This window comes from Babylonia areolata, chromosome 1 (genome assembly GCF_041734735.1).
Source record: "Babylonia areolata isolate BAREFJ2019XMU chromosome 1, ASM4173473v1, whole genome shotgun sequence".
Classification (NCBI taxonomy): Eukaryota; Metazoa; Mollusca; class Gastropoda; order Neogastropoda; family Buccinidae; genus Babylonia; species Babylonia areolata.
In genome coordinates this window covers 85,920,184-85,936,919 of record NC_134876.1, presented here as the reverse complement: position 1 = coordinate 85,936,919, position 16,736 = coordinate 85,920,184, and positions in this window count along the sequence as shown.

Sequence of the window (16,736 nt, the reverse complement as noted above, 5' to 3'; positions counted from 1 at the left end):
TCATTACTCTCGATTGCCATTCTTCTGAAGTCTAGTTATGAATGTTATTTGTAATTCTTGTTTATCATTATCTGAAACCATGTTTTTGTGTGACATTCAGTATCAGTGGTTTTGTCTGGTCTTTTTTTTTGTTTTTTTGGTTTGTTTGTTTAGAATATGTATGTCATCTTTCTCTTTGTTGTATCAGAGGATACCATTGGGAATTTGGCATCATTTGTCTGGTTTGTTTCATTGTGAAACATGAAATACCATTGTCTTGTGTCCTACTGAACTGACATGTAGTGGTAGTGACATTAATTTCTGTACAAAAAAAAAAGAAAAAAAAAAAAAGAGTAAAACTCCTGAATATTTATCCTGTTGATAATGCAGTACGTTTTAAAAATAAATCAACAACAGGGAAGGAAGGTTGTGTGAGTGTTAAATTGTATATTTGATATTTGGTCCATCCTGCATCTTTAAGCTTCTTTTTTTTTTATTATTATCTTTCTTTACAAATCTATCTGTTCATGGGTGATTACTTGATGGAATGTCCCAGGTTATCTTATGTCAAAAGATATTTTTCAGTTTTGTTTTGTTATTGAGGATTCAGACCTGTGCCAACTACGAAGAGGAAATACATACACACACAAATACATTGATTCGAAAATTGTGAAAATGCTGATGGTAAAACATTAAACTCATAGGTTGTATTTAATATTGGTGCTGGAAAATGAAAACTTAAGAGGTTGTTTCTTTTATATCAGTGTTTTCAGATCACATGAATGACAAAGTGTTTTTGTTGATCATATACTTCATCCTTTGTATGCATGTCTTCTGTTGAACAACATCTTTGGACTGGTAGACAGTGAGATATAAAACATTTGAGATTTCATTTTTCAGAGTTCCTTCCCACATTCAGAAGAAGAAGATGTTGTTTATTTTATTTTTTATGGGGTCGATATACGAATTAGAGACGCAATTTTCAATTCAAGGAACTCCATCATGGTCAGATTTTTGAGTAGGGGTGGAATTCTTTTCACTTTGGACCTGGTGGTAATATGTATTGCTTTGTTGCCCTCTCTCCATCTTTCCACAACTGTTTTTTGTGTGTATGTGGTTCTTTTTTTGTTTGTTTGTTTGTTTTTGTTTTTCTTCCTGCCGACTCTTTCTCCAGCGGTAAACATGGTGGCTGCACTGTAAAGTTTGTCCGTTCTTATTTTCATCTCTCGCCTGTCTCTTTCCTTGCTCTCTTTGCCTTGTTCCTGTGATCTCCCTCCTGAGTTTCTCTGTCTCTCTCCCACTCCTGTCTCTTCCCTCATCACCTGTGAGGTGAGAATAGTTTTGCCCTTTTTAAGGGAAGTGGCGATAGACTTGTTTTGTTTTTGTTTGTAAATTAACTAATTAATTGGTTTATTTACTTATTTATTCTATTGTCTGTATATCTGTTGTATATGTCACCTCTCCTGAAAAGAAGTGTAAAATACTGTTTATTTATTGTATTTCTGCTTTTCCTTGCTTTTATTTTTCATTTATGTTTTTTGTTTTCTGGTCTGTTGACTCTGTCATGCGATACTTATTTGTAATACTATATTTCTCCCCATCCTGAGAAACATATTTGTATTTGAAGTATTATGATTCTAGTTTCTCCCCTGCCTCTTTTTCGCACTTTAATTTTGTGTGAAGACTGAATGACAACATTGGCTTCAACTTTTTTAAAGACAAAAAAAGGAAGATCAATCATTGACTGGGAAACAGGTTAAAACCGGTAGTTGATGTTGTTTCTGCAATAGAGTTTTGTCAGATACCATTTAACTTAAATTTTATGAGAATTTGCAGCAAAATGTAAGTACAGCATTATATTGTTATTGTTTTGCTTTATGTTATTTGTTCATTCAGTTATCTAACTGAATATTGATCACTTGATTATTTCATTTGTGTATTTTGATTTTTTTTTTATATGGGTGTATCCACAATATGATGAGAGTAATATGTTATCCTTTTTTCTGTCTGTCTATCAATTGATAGGTCTGTCTCTGTCTATCCCTTCTTTGACTGTACCATACCTGTTTGATTTAGCGAAGAAAGCTTGAAATGAAATGTTGCTGTCTGCACAGTGGATATATGTGAGAGATATAAAAATATATCTGTGCTACATGAATTGTGTAACTGTATTGTACAACCTGACAGGAAAAAAAAAAGACAGATGAACTTGCTGTTGGTTTTATTTTGGTGTCAGAAGGTTTACCCATGTTGTCATTATGTCATAGTCCATCGATGATGTATTCACCTCCTCACTTCCTGTCCTTTGCGATGTAAAGGACAGCAGGAAATTGTCAGGGCGAGGCTCGCTTGGTTTTTGTTGGCGCCTTTTCGCTACGTGTCTGGTGTGAGAACAGAGAGTTCATTCTCCTCTTTTATTACCCACTGTGTCACTTGGTGATCCATGTTGAAATCAATCTATTTTTTAGTATAGAAGAAATGATAAACAGGGGGGGTGGGGGGGGGGGAGTATTAAAAGGATAAATAAATCAGCACATGCTTAGGTGTCTTCAGAAAATCCACTGGTAGTCCTGCAGTGATTTTCATGCATTTTTGTTGGTTTTCTTATGAAGTTTTAAAAGAGTTTTATTGGGTTCTTGAAAAACATTGCTATCTATACAGACTGAAAAAATGACAACCACAATGACGAAAACAACAAGAAGAAGCAAACAAAATAAACAAGCAAAAAAAAAACAAAGCACAATGACATCATGGTTCTTCACTGTCATTGAACTTCTCAAGGCCTGACTAAGTGCATTGGGTTATGCTGCTGGTCAGGGATCTGCTTGGCAGATGTGGTGTAGCGTATGGATTTGTCCGAATGCAGTGACACCTCCTTGAGCTACTGAAACTGAAACATTGAACTGCATCTCTCTTTTCTTTCTCTCCTTTTTTTTTTTCTTTTTTTTTGTGTTTGTTTGATTTTTGTTGCTGTTGTACTTGAAGAAATGTTTTTGCACAAAAGTTGGTTCATGGTTTGGTACGTGCTTTGAATTGACCTTTGCTGCTTTTTTTTCTTTTTTTTTCTGCACTTCGGCTATCCTCTTTTTCCCTTGACTCTTTGTCAGGCCAAGTGTTTTTTGTTACAGTGAACAGGCAAAAAATTATCATGCATGTGTTTGAAATACTGCCTGTTAAAAAAAAAAAATTATATATATATATATATATATACTTAGACCCCATCGCCTGGCTTTGATTTGAAGAGGGATTTTAATGTTTCCTTTAATTGTTCATTATTACCTCTGGAGGTGATTATGACTGTTGACACAGTCTGCATGTTTGTGGTTGTGTGTGCGGTCGCAGAGCTGATGAGTTATCGGCTCTCCTGGTTTTTAGTTTGGTTGGTGAGCGCATCACTGGAGTTGTTAGAACAGACATATCGTTTTCAGGTTTTGACTGAATCATCATCATGAACAGAGAGAATGTATGTTACGCATTAATGATGTTTAACATCATGCAGGAAGAGTGTGTCCAGGTGAGAGAAGAAAAGTAAAGGGAGGGGAAACCGGAGTCATCACATACTGGACATTGGAACCAGAAAAAAAAAGTAGACATGACACTGTGCTGTTTGTATCGGAAGAAAGTTGATACCTTCTGCTGTCATAAGCAGGTATAAGGATGGTGAATATCCAACAAAACAGTTGTGAAAAAAATCCTTTTTTTCTTCTTTTTTTTTTGGCGTTGTAATCATATTCAAAAACTTTCACTTGAAAATGAGAACAGATTAGAAATGGAAAATGTGCATGTGACAGCAAAATAATGTACTGAGCAGATTCCTTTAGTACAAGGTGTCCCATGTTTTCGCATCCTCCATGTACATAAAACAAACAAAAACCCCAGCTGACAAAGTATCCCATGTCTGCAGTTGTTGGGTCACAGTCACTGTGAATCTGCCAAGGACAGGTGAGTAGATGAACATTGCAGCTACTTAGACAAACAGATAAAAAGTATGCTTGACAATTTTTCATTTGCTGTTGCCGGACTAAATCATGCAGTTTCATTGAGGCAGTCTGTGTTTCAGTTTCTCTTGTTACTTTCATATTTGAACATTTAAGTTATGATTTTTTTTTTTTAAGTGGATTTGACAGATAAATATGTATATAAATTTGTTGATCTAAGATATAATGGTACCAGGATACAGTTAGACTAGTTAACACAGATATGATCTCAAGGAAAGCTTTGATTGATTCACATGCTAAATGTTCATAGTTTTGTGGGCAAGAGTTGATTTGATTCCTTGTGTGAATACTTTTGTTTGTAATTTTTTTTTCACATTATGCTTTTTAATTGTTTCTCAGATTAATGGTTTTGCTTAATGTGTGTGGGCTGCCTGATAAAAAAAATCAGGGGAGAGACTTTTTTTTAAAGTCTGGCTGTAAAAGGCATTGGTATGGTTGACTTGAGAGCTATTGACAAAAAAAAAAAAAAGAAAAGAAATAAATGGACTACTTTTGCTTTTAGCATAGAAAATGACTATGCACATTTGCGTCCATTTATTATCACACATTGTTTGTTGGATAGCAACTCCCTCAGTGTGCACGTGCTGTTAGTCTTCAGCATGTGTTTGTGGAGTGGGTGTTGGTGTTGTGTTTTTTTGCTATAAATGTAAACTGTTTAAAAACGGATGTACTTTTGGGGTGTGCATGCATGCGTGCATGTATTTGTCATTATTTTTAATTTTTTGCGTGCATTGATTCATTCACTTTCACTCTTATTTCGTCCCCCCACCTTCCCCCCCCCCTGCCCCCCCCCCCCCCCAAAAAAAAAAACCCCACCCTGTTCTATACATGTTTACAAGTACTTATTTTGTCATGTTTATATCTATAGTCTTGATCAGAATATTTACTCATATTGTGATTTTTTTTCTTTTCTTCTGTTTTTTTTTTCTAATGGAATACCTTTATTTCAAAGTCAGGAATTGGAGAAGCTTAACGAATACCTGATGGTTGTCTTTATAAGATGTTTGTTTAACATTGCTCTTTTAGACTTGAAAGAAATAGTTTTGCAAATAGTCTTGAAAGAAATTGATTTTGCAGAAAAATGTTAAAACTAACATTTGAGGCTCTGCTGATCCAAAAAGGTAGTTGTATCCCTTGGTTAGCCATTTGGATTTTGATAAGTAAGAAATGGAAAAAAGTTAGTCAGATATCTATTTAGGCTTCTTTTTTTTCTTTTTTCTTTCTTTATCTTTTTTTTTTTTTAGAGAGAGAGAACTATTTACATTAAAATTTGCTATTGTTTTTTTTTTTCTGTTTCATTGTTTGTTTTTTTAGTTGCTATTGTCAGTTTGTATGTACATAAGCAGATTTTTATGTGTGCACAGGTGAGGTATAAGAATTTTTTGTATGCGTGCTCCTATATGTGTGCATTGAAACAGCATCTATATTTCATACCCAGCTATTCATATGAATAGACATTTATTAAACATTAGAACAGCGAATCAAGTTCCATAAGAATACAGCATCAGCAATACATTGGAATGGACATGCCCAGTTGAAAGTCACAGTCACTCAAAATATTGAAAGGTATCATAAGAAGTTCAAGTCTCCATAAAGGCTAGATCTTGACAAATTTATTCAGAATTTTATAAGCATGAGAAATCAGGATTGTGTAACGGTATGGTTGAGTTTCATCGCAAAATCTTCACAGGAGTTTGAGTAGCTCTCTTGTTACCCTTGAGTGTAGCTCTGACGGGCGCAATAGCCGAGTGGTTAAAGCGTTGGACTGTCAATCTGAGGGTCCCGGGTTCGAATCACGGTGACGGCGCCTGGTGGGTGAAGGGTGGAGATTTTTACGATCTCCCAGGTCAACATACGTGCAGACCTGCTAGTGCCTGAACCCCCTTCGTGTGAAAACGCAAGCAGAAGATCAAATACGCACGTTAAAGATCCTGTAATCCATGTCAGCGTTCGGTGGGTTATGGAAACAAGAACATACCCAGCATGCACATCCCCGAAAACGGAGTGTGGCTGCCTACATGGCGGGGTAAAAACGGTCATACACGTAAAAGCCCACTCAAGTTGCAGCCCACGAACGCAGAAGAAGAAGAAGAAGGAGTGTAGCTCTGGGTAGTGTTGCTCCGAAGTGCAGGCCTGAAAACAGGCAACCTTGAGAGCCATTATTAGGCTGTAAGTCCCCAAGTCCAGCTGGTAGGAAGATTGAATGCATTGTGTTGCCATGTTTTGTCTGATAATGTCTGTCCATTGTTTTGTTTTGGTTTTTTTCTGTCTTTTGTTTTTGAGTGGATCAGGTGAAGGGAGAGAGAAGCTGGTTCATGTATGTATTATGACATTATTTAATTTCTTTTCCCAAGTCCGTCCTTGTAAGTTTTAAACAGCTTGAATGGCGTTGCTGTATGCTTCATGCTTGCGATTGAAGTGGTTTTTTTGAGGAAAAACATCTTCACATAAACTGATATCTTGGGGGAGAACAGCATTAGGGGGGAGAAAATTGTGTGTTGATTGATGAAAATAATGCAGACAGGACACCAGTTCAGCTGTGTTGGTTGCGACAGATATTTCTGCAAGTCCTAGCTTGTTCCCATGGACAAAAAGAACTGATTCCTTTTTCATTTGTTTCAGTCCCACACACCCCAGTTATCCACTATTTTACTCTCCTTCAGATTTAGAATAAGAAAAAAAGTGTTAAGTGTGTGAGTATTCCAACTTGGAAAAGATAGTGAGTGTATGAAGACAGTGGATATGCTGAATAAGGCAGAGGGTTTCTTTTTTTTTTTTCTTTCTTTCTTTTCTTTTAGATTTTTTCCTGCTCTTCCACCTGGCATTTGAGACCAGATGAAACTAATTGGATTCATCTGTCATCTGTTTGATGTTGTGAGCTTGTGCTGCCAAGAGTTGCTCAGTCTTTGATGATGTGTTTTTCTTGGTGGGGTCTGCTGCATCATTTGTGCAGACTTTTCTCTGCAGTTTTTTTTTTTTTTTTTTTTTTTTTTTTTTTTTTTTTTTTTTTAAACATGAATCCTGCCCAATTTTCGGATATTTCTCTCTGAAATATGCGATGTCAGTTATTTCTGTAAAATGAATTGTAAGTTGCAGTTTCTTCTTCTGTTGGTGTGCACTTCTTCCCACTTTATAGTTTTCCTCCAGCGCAAAATTCCGTCAGTTATGCCACTCGCATGTAACTTTGTGCGAAGTGAAGAAGACTGGTGCTGAATAGTCAGAAAACATTATTGGCAATACCATGTATTGCAGTTAAGAATTGGTTTAGATTTGTCATAATCAAGGTACATTTTTGCTGTTAGTGTGATGGATTCCAAATTGATAAAAGCATTGAATGCCAGAGGGACAGGATTAACTTCTCTTTTTTTTTCTTTTTTCTTTCCCATGCACATGCACACACACAAGTTTGTCTGTACATACAGTCTGATATCACACAGTGTGTCCAAATGTCATATGGATGTTCAAAGCAAGAAAAGAGGTATGTTGATGTGTGATTCAGCATCTTGAGACATGTATGACACAAATATTCTGAAGGTCTGAGAGAACTTATTCTGTTCAAGGGTTAAACTGCTTCATTGTTTCATTATATGTTGGACCGCTTGATTAACTAACATTAATTTAATCAGAAATCAAAGTTAATGAACAGTTTAAAGTAAGTAATATCACTGCTAGGTACAATTTAAACCCAGTGAACATTTAGGTTCGCGTTCAATACAGTTTTAGACAGTTTTCCACTTTGAAATTAAAATTGTAAAGTTGTATTGATAGTGTAAAATGTAATGCAATGTTTCGCACATGTGTACATATACACAACTGTTTGTCTGAATGATTCTCTGTAGTTGTTAGAAATGACAAGCTAATATTTGAGATGTTTTACGTTCTGCGGTTACGTTTGGTTATATGAAAGAGGTATATTGGGGAAGTACCACTTTGATTTTGCTATATATTTTTTTGATTCACTTCTCACTGATTCATTTGTTGCTGTCGCATATGCACTTTCCCTTTCTAATTTGTTTTCATTAGAGATATGTTCAATTTAAGAAAGAAAAAAATCACGCCCTGAAGAAACAACCACACACTAATCTTCTTTGAGTAAACTGTAAAGGTATACTATTCATGACTTACAAACCAAAGAGCTCAGCTAAAATGTTACTGGATGATAATGAGAAGATTTAATGATAACACGTGTGTGAACTGGAGGTTATTTTTAGGTCAGAAATCATTGTCATACAAGCAAGGTATTGCGTAGGCATCAGTATTGTGGTGATTTTCACCAAGCTCACAAGGGTTTGAAGACTATCATCCATGTTCAGCCCACCTCCCTTGATGCAAAGGCGTGAATGAGAGCAACGTGCGATTTGTCATGACTTGGAATATGACGCACAAGTGCTTTTCTATGATTATTTGAAATATGTTCTTTTACGTGGTGTTGCTTGTTGTTATGGTTGTTTAGTTATGTTGTTATATAGATATACATAATGCATAAGAAATATGTATTGAGAGCTAGGGGTATAAAAAAAATCATTATTTATGTTGGTGTGTTGTGTATGTGTGTAAGAACATATCTTTGTGCCTGTGTATGTTTTGTAATACTGATCATGTCTCCAGATGGTCTCTAGATTTCATTACTGTAAGGGTGTAGATGGAACCTTAAGGTCTGTTCAAGATGATAGAAACTTAATGTCCTTTGGGGATGTTTGGTGCTGGTTTTTTTGGGTTTTTTTTTTAACAAACAGCTATAGGTGTGTATAGGAGTTACTGTCACTTCCTCCAAAGATTGCTGCTTTGTTGTTGTAAAACTGACAGTCAGTGAAAAACCATTGTTTTTTTTTTTTTTGTTCACTCCAAACACCGCTTTCAGTGTCTGTTTCCACCTTTGTCACTGTGTGTGTGTCAAGCTGTTAATGTTTATGTAACAGTGTGGACATGCTGACATGTATGTGGCAGTTTCTGACTTGTCACTTCCATCTAAAAGAAGATGGTGTAAAAAAAAAAAAAAAAAAAAAAAAAAAATGCTGCTTCCTTCTGAGACCAGCCCATTTCTCTGCACATTATTTTATTTGTGAAAGCAAGCTTATTGATGGTAGTAATTACAGCAGATATAACAATAATGAATCTTTTGTTTTTAATAGCTGAAAAAGATCTTTCATCAGCAAGTCTTTGTGCTATGCTGTCTCAGTTAGCAGCACCCAAAATTGGTTAAAGGTAGATATTATTTTCTTCTCCTGTGTAAACCAGATGAAGATGTGTGCAGACTTGCTAGTACCTGAATCTTATGTACATGTACCTACATATGTAAAAGATCAGATTATGCTTGCAGAAGACTATGCAGCTTGTTCTGGCACCTGTTGGCTAATGCACATGGAAAGTCAGTTTTCAGTAGTACACAAACATATGAGTTGTAAGAATACAGAGTACATTAAAGTTATCTCACTTCAACTGATTTAAAAAATGAAGTTATGTTTGTCTGTCTTCCAATTACCTTTTTTTTTCTCTGACTTTTCGGATGTGAAATACTGTCTTTAAGACTTGGAAGATGTTAAGTATTCTTTACCTCTTCAGGATGTCAGATCATTGGAAAGGTTTTCTTTAGTTGGTTTTGTTTTTGTTTGCGTTTTAATTTTTCATTATTTATTATTGTACATGTTTATATAAGAAAACTAGCTAACCATGTAAGATTGAAAAAAAAACCCAAAACACCCAGATATATGTAAAGTGACACCTTCCACAAGGTAAGGGAGATGTGAGAGATGCAAGGAATGGTTTAGTTAGTAACGGCTTAGTTTCCCAGAAACTTCTCACACCAACCTGGAGGATCAGTTGCAAAATTTGTGCAAAATAACATCACTGGTTTTACAGTTCTGAGTTGGCATTGTGGATTCCATTCAGTGTCATATGCATGACCTTTGTGATGAAAGTTCATCTGGCTGTTAAGGCCTTGAGAGCTTACAGAATATGTTTGTGATTGTAACATTGTTCCAGATTTTTAAGGTCTTGCCCTGAGAAAGGGGTCAGTTTTATAACAGTAGTTTTTAAAGTGGAATTAACTGAAATGAAAGTGCTTTCTTTCCAACACAGAAATTACAGTGAGAGATATAATATCAGTTTTATGGAGGACAGAAGTAAACCATTTATTTTATGAATGATGATGATGTTGACTAAAATTTTTCTGCTGATTTATCATTTGTGTGAAGTACATCATATACAAAATGAAAAATTATGTTTTATCAGAGAATTACACCCCCGAAAACGGAGTATGGCTGCCTACATGGCGGGGTAAAAACGGTCGTACACGTAAAAGCCCACTCGTGTGCATACGAGTGAACGCAGAAGAAGAAGATCAGAGAATTACAACTGGAATTACAACATTATAAATCTATTTTTCTCAGTCTTTCCCTCTGTTTTACTTCATTTTGCTTTATTTATTTATTTGATTTTATTTTGACTGTGTATATCATTGATAATGACTAATATTTTGAAGAAATCGGAGTTCAAAACATGTACAGAACGTAGTCTAACCCTTTATAATATATTCATATTTTGAAGAAATCTGAGTTCAAAACATATACAGAACTTAGTCTAACACTTTATAACATATACATATTTTGAAGAAATCTGAGTTCAAAACATATACAGATCTTATTCTAACACTTTATACCATATACATATAACATAATTATAGTATATATTCTAACTTTTCATATCATATACAGTTTAGGTATATTTTGGTGGTTCATAACATATACAATATATATTCTAACGTGTCATAACTTATTGTATATGTTCTAACACTTCATAACCTGTTGCTTATAATTCTAACACTTCATAACATAATTATTGCATATATTCTAACACTTTTTTTAAATGTACTTCAGTGTACATGGTTCCAGCTCACTTTTAGTTTTACAAGTGAGATTTTATATCCGTGGGCTTTTGGAAAAATTATCTTTTTCAGACTAGTTATTTATATATATATATATATATATAAAAAAAAAAGGTTTCATCTTTATGTTTGGTTATTTTCTTGGGGTGTGGCAGATACTAATTTTACCAATCATTCATTCAAAATTTGACATCTCTAAACTAAAATCATTTTGTGTGTGTGTGTGTATTCACACAACATAAGATTCAAGTACTGGCAGATCTGCACATTTCTAGACATTAGGGGAAGGAGGGGGGTGAAGGGGGGGGGGGGAATCAAATTAGAAATCACCTGGCACTGTCAGAATTCATGCCCTGAACCTCCAGGCAGGATGGAAGTGTGATGCTTTGTGATGGTTGATCAGTCCTCCTGATCTGTTTGTACAGTGCTCGAATTCCCTTTTTCTGCTGCCAGTCTACACATTATGTAAGGACGTTCTTCTGTTCAGTTCAGGTAGTGGCTGTTTTTAGCTCTGCTGACACCACAGATGAGCTGTGGATGCCAAGTATGATGAGTTTATTTTTTGATGTTGACTTTGTGTATTTTACAGAGCTTCTGTTTCACACATATACACACACATGTGCACGCGCACACACACACACACCAAGAGTTGATACCAACTCTTAAAGGACAGGGCTTTCTTCTGACTGGCTGTCCCCTGTACCACAGCATCCCCCCCCCCCATCCACCCCCACCTCCATCCCCTTCAAAACCTTTCTGCAATATTAAACCTTGAAAAGAAAATAATAATGAAAGAAAATGTTCAAAGGAGTAAAGGTGACAGCTGAGGTAGCATAGTAATTTTGTGTGTCACTCAACCTTACATGGACGCTTGAAAAGTTAAGATAAAGTAAACATAAAGATATTACTCGTTTCCAAAAATAGTATATGGTGATGACACCATCACAGGGTATTGAAGCCTCTGTCAGGTTCTGTGTTCCATTGTGGGGAAAATGTTTCGTTGACCTACATCTTTGATTTATTTCCATTTGGTAATGGCTGTGACCGTGTAATGGACAATACAGTAGAGTATACAGCAGTAAATCATTGTAAGGGTCATAGATATTGTTTTGCAAGGAGATGGGCAAGTTCATTATTTGTTTGTTTGGTGGTTTTTTGTGTGTGTTATTTTTGAGAAATTTGAGCAAAGTTTTGTGGAATGTGGTATTATTTTAGAATAGAATATTTGGTATTACTAGTCACGAGTGGGAATGCCAGTGAAATCACATTTAAAGTAAGAATTAGTTATTCACATTTTGGGTAACCCATTGATAGTGGATATGATTGGCATATTGTGCGTATTGGATTACAATTAGATTGACTATTGAGGGCAAGCTGACATGCTTAGGTAGACTGGCATATAAATGACTGCAAAGAATTGTGAATGATTAATTATGTAGTCTTAGATTGGTGGGCTTTAGCATCATTGATAGTAATTTCATTTCCACAAAAATGTGGACAAAACAAGGATCAGAAAATTGCTATCACCAGATGGGACACAGCATCAAATGGGGTTTGTGTGTGTGTGTGTGTGTGTGTGTGTGTGAGTATGCTGCTGTTGGTGTGATAGATTGTAAATGGTTGTAAATGGTTGTGGGTGTAGGTCTGGAGCTTAGCTTTTGGTGTCGTTAAGTAGAATTTTTCCAGGGGTGTGTATCTTTTTCTTTTTTTTCCTGTTATTTTCTGGGTTTCCTACTACCTGTTTTGGTCTGAGGCAATGATTCAGTCACTGGCATTAGAACATGGCATTCATGTACAGCACCTGTTTCATCCAACAATGTTTGTTTGGTACTGTATGTCTAAGAGAGATGGGGAGTATAGTATGGTTGGGCAGCATCAGTCCTGTTGTTGGTTGTCTACAGATGGTATGTATGTACATGTGTGTAGCATGGGATTTTTGTTGTTGTTTTGTGTGTGTGTGTGTGTGTGTGTGTTTTGCGTGTGTGAAGGATTTGTGGTGTCTGTTTGTGGCAGAGTGGGTGTAGAACTTAAGTTTTGTGGTAGCATGGTGTGGGGAGGGTGTGGGGGAGGCAAAAAGACCCCACATAGTGTTCCTGAAGATTGTTTCTTGTTTGTTTTGTTTCTTGCTGCTTTTTTTTTCTGTAGTGTCAGGAAATTGGTTCCTTTGCTTATGTAATTGTTAAAAAAAAGAAAAAGAAAGAAAAAAAAAGAAATGTTCCTTTGTAGAAATAGGTTGATTGTGTTTATAGTCTTTGTTCCATTTTTTTGTCTTCTAGTTTGCTGAATAATTGTTTTGAATTTAAGGACACTACCTTATTTCCCTGTTATGTAAAATTAATGAAAGTGTATATATATATATATATATATATATATAAATTATAAAAAAACAAAAAACAACCAGCAGCGGCAGAGATGATTTCATGTGGCGGAGACTACAGAAAACTGTGACATAAGTAAACATGGTCAGCCTTTGAAGTGAAGGTAAAACCTACCCAAGTTGGGATGAAACTGACAAAGACTTTACATTATATATAATTATATGAAAATGTCCATCACGAGGAGGTCTTTAAAAAGCCCTTCACAAAGACATCTCATGGCAGTGCCAAAAGATAAAATCACAATGTTGCCGAAATCAAATCCAAGCATGCACGGACTGTCATGGTAGTAAGTAAGTGAAGGGGCAAAAACAACAATTAAAAACATCTCAAAACCTGGAGCAAAGTTTCTTTTTAAAGATCTTGTGAGAATTTCCAGTGATTCTTTTTTCTCTACATTAATTGAAAGTGTTGGTGTTTTGTTATGCCAGCAGTATAGTAGTGTTGAATCAGTTCCAGTAAACAGTCTAGTAATAGTACAGATCCTGATTTTAGGTTTTTTATATATATACTTTCTTTCTTTCTTCCTTAGTATTGTAGTTTCTGTTAGGATCGTTAACAGTTTGTAAATATTGTTCATTGAAAGTTTGTTCAAATTTTACATTAACAGTCTTGATACGAATGAATGCTTTCTCCCACCCCACCTTTTTTTCTTTTCTTTTTTTTTTTAATATATTTTTATACTTTCTAAAAGAAAAGGGCATACAATTACAATATTTTGGACAAGCTTTTTTCCTGTATTCTTTCTGACAGGTTCTTGTTTTCGGGGTCACGATCACGGACCAGTTTTGTGTCCGTCAATGTAATGGTTGTTTTACAAAGTAGTCTTCACAAACGAATGTATATCAGTGAAAAGATATCATTTACCTCCATGTATATCACTTGAAAAACCACATTTATTTAAAAACAAAAAAGGAAAAAATGCTACTTTAAAAGGTGTTTTAAGTTTTCAAATTAGCAAATCATTTCCCCCATTACGTTATGAAGAAAAAAAGGGAAAATATAATTTATAGAAAGGTGTATTTTCACCACCACCACCCCTCCTCCCTCCCCCCTGCACCCCCCACAAAAAAAAGGGACAAATATGTTTGTTGGTGCAAATGATGTCCATCTGTTTATTTTGTGCTATTGTCTGTCAGTGTGTGCATGTCTGTGTTGTGTTCCACCACTGCCTTTGTTGTTCCTGTCCAGTTCGACGGGTTGGTCAGAGTGTGTTGTGTGCTTAAAAACTCCAAGGATTAGCAGTGGATGGTGTTTGGGGTGCAAATTGTCATGGCACAAACTGCGACTGGTTGAGGTAACAGTGTAAGAGTGGGTTTTTTTTTCGAATTCATTGTCTTATTATCTCCTTTCCCTGCCATCCTAGAGTTCCATTGAACATGGTTTTTTTTTGTTTTTTTTTTAGTTGAAGAAATGGTGTATATTAAATATGATTATTTATTTTGTGTTTGTGAGTGTTGTATTTTCATTTAACTCAGATTTGAGTCCCATTTGTTTGCTGTTGTGTCAGTTTTTTTGTGTTTTGTTTGTTTTTTGTTATTTTTGTGTTGTTTTTTGTGTGTTTTTTTTTTCTTCTTTGTTTCATGTTTGGAATGCTGTTATGACAGATCAAATGACATTTTATTAACATTCTGATTTTAGCTGCAGAATGTATTCTGGTTGATTATTTCTCTTTCCATTTCAATTTCTCTTTTACAGAATAATATATTTTTTGTTGTACACTTGTTATGTATATGTATAAGAGATTTAGATATATTATTGCTACAAGTTGAAGTGAAGTTGCCATATGTACATTTCTTTCTCTCTTTTTTTTTTCCAGTGGTGAATGAACTAATACTTCAAAAGGTGTCAGAAAGGGTATTGTATATGTTTACAAGAAAATATAACTTAAAGAAATTTTATGGATTCTTTATTGTGAAATATGATCTTGAATTTATATCAATCTTCGTCTCTGGTGTTTGGTCTTCTGATCTGATTGTAACAGTGAATCTTTTTTTCTTTTCTTTTTTCCCCTTGCGAATGCAAAGGAAAACTTTCAGGTTATGAGTAAAAACAGGTTGCTGTTATTAGGTCACAGATTGACATTCTGGAAAGAATGAATTTCTCGCTCTCTCTCTCTCTCTCCTGCGTAAAGAAAATAGCTGATCTCATGCTCATGTTATGCAGGGGTTTTTTTGTTTTTTTTTCATTTGAATTCCCCGTTCATTTCTCTCACAGTAGAGAAGAAAATATATGCTTTGTCAATAATTTAATCAGCAATGTGTGTTTTATAGCATTTTCAAGCAAAACTTGCTGTGAAAGTATTGGTCATGATCGATTAATGACCATTGCAGCGTTTGTGAGATCTTTTTACCACTATTATTATTTATCATTATAAATTATGTCAGTTGAAGTCATTTTTGTCAACCAGATTTTTTTTTCTATTTTCAATTGAGTTGTAGTATTTCATCAAGAAGTTTTGAAACATGAAGTTCTGTTTTGTTATTTAGGGTTTGAAGTTTATGGAGAGCTTGAGATTCAAGATTTGAAGAAGAAAAAAAAGAAACAAGAAAGTGTTTGAAATAGCAGATCATGTGAGAGAATTCAGTGGGTGTTTGTCCAGTTCTCGTTGACTGTTTCAGTATTGTTTGTTCATTCACAAAGGAGTCTGAGAGCTCTTGGGTGGGATGGATGAAGAAATGTTGTTTTTTTCCTTTGGGAGGGGGGAGGGCCTATTTTCTTGCTTTTGTATTTTATACTGTGGGTAAATCCCCCCACTTCTGCCGTTCCCCTTAAAAACAAATTATGGGTTACTTGCTGTAGCAGAAATAAAATAAATTAGTGAACAAAGATAAAATTAGTCCTTTTTTTTTAAGGGGAGTTGGGTGTTCAAAATGGAACTACATATTTCCCTCTCCCCATGTGTGTACAAATGAACAGTACTGGCAGAATTATACAAGTCATGTGAATTTGTGCATTCTCTCTTTCATAGATGCACAGAGACTAATATTCATTCAAAATAAAATTACAGTCTTAGTTATACTAGACTTCAACTTCAGATTTGTTGAAACATGGATAATCTAAATCTGCATGATATGCAGTGTTTTTTGGTCTTGATTCAAATTCTGTCTGCACATAGTATGTTGAGCAGTTTGTATGTGACTCCTAGTTTCAAGAAAGTTGCTGAAGAAGGTGACTTGAACTGACTGTTACTTGATGTTCATTTATAATTGAGTGGCTGTGTGACTTGAACATTATAAATTGAGCAGTTAAGAGTTATATGGCAGAAGGATTGAAGTGAAATCCCCCCCCCCCTCCCCATTTCTCTGTCTGTCTTTTTTTTTTCTTTCTTTTGCTTTTTTTCCACTTTCATTTTTCCATTGAAAAGAAGAAAAGAACCCACTCTACATCTGAAGAGGGAAAAGAGGTTTTGAGAACAAGTCTATAGTCAGGAACCTGTGCTTTGAGATCACTGGGAAACATGCAAAGAAATTTTTTCTCTTTGGAGTTTCCCTCACATGG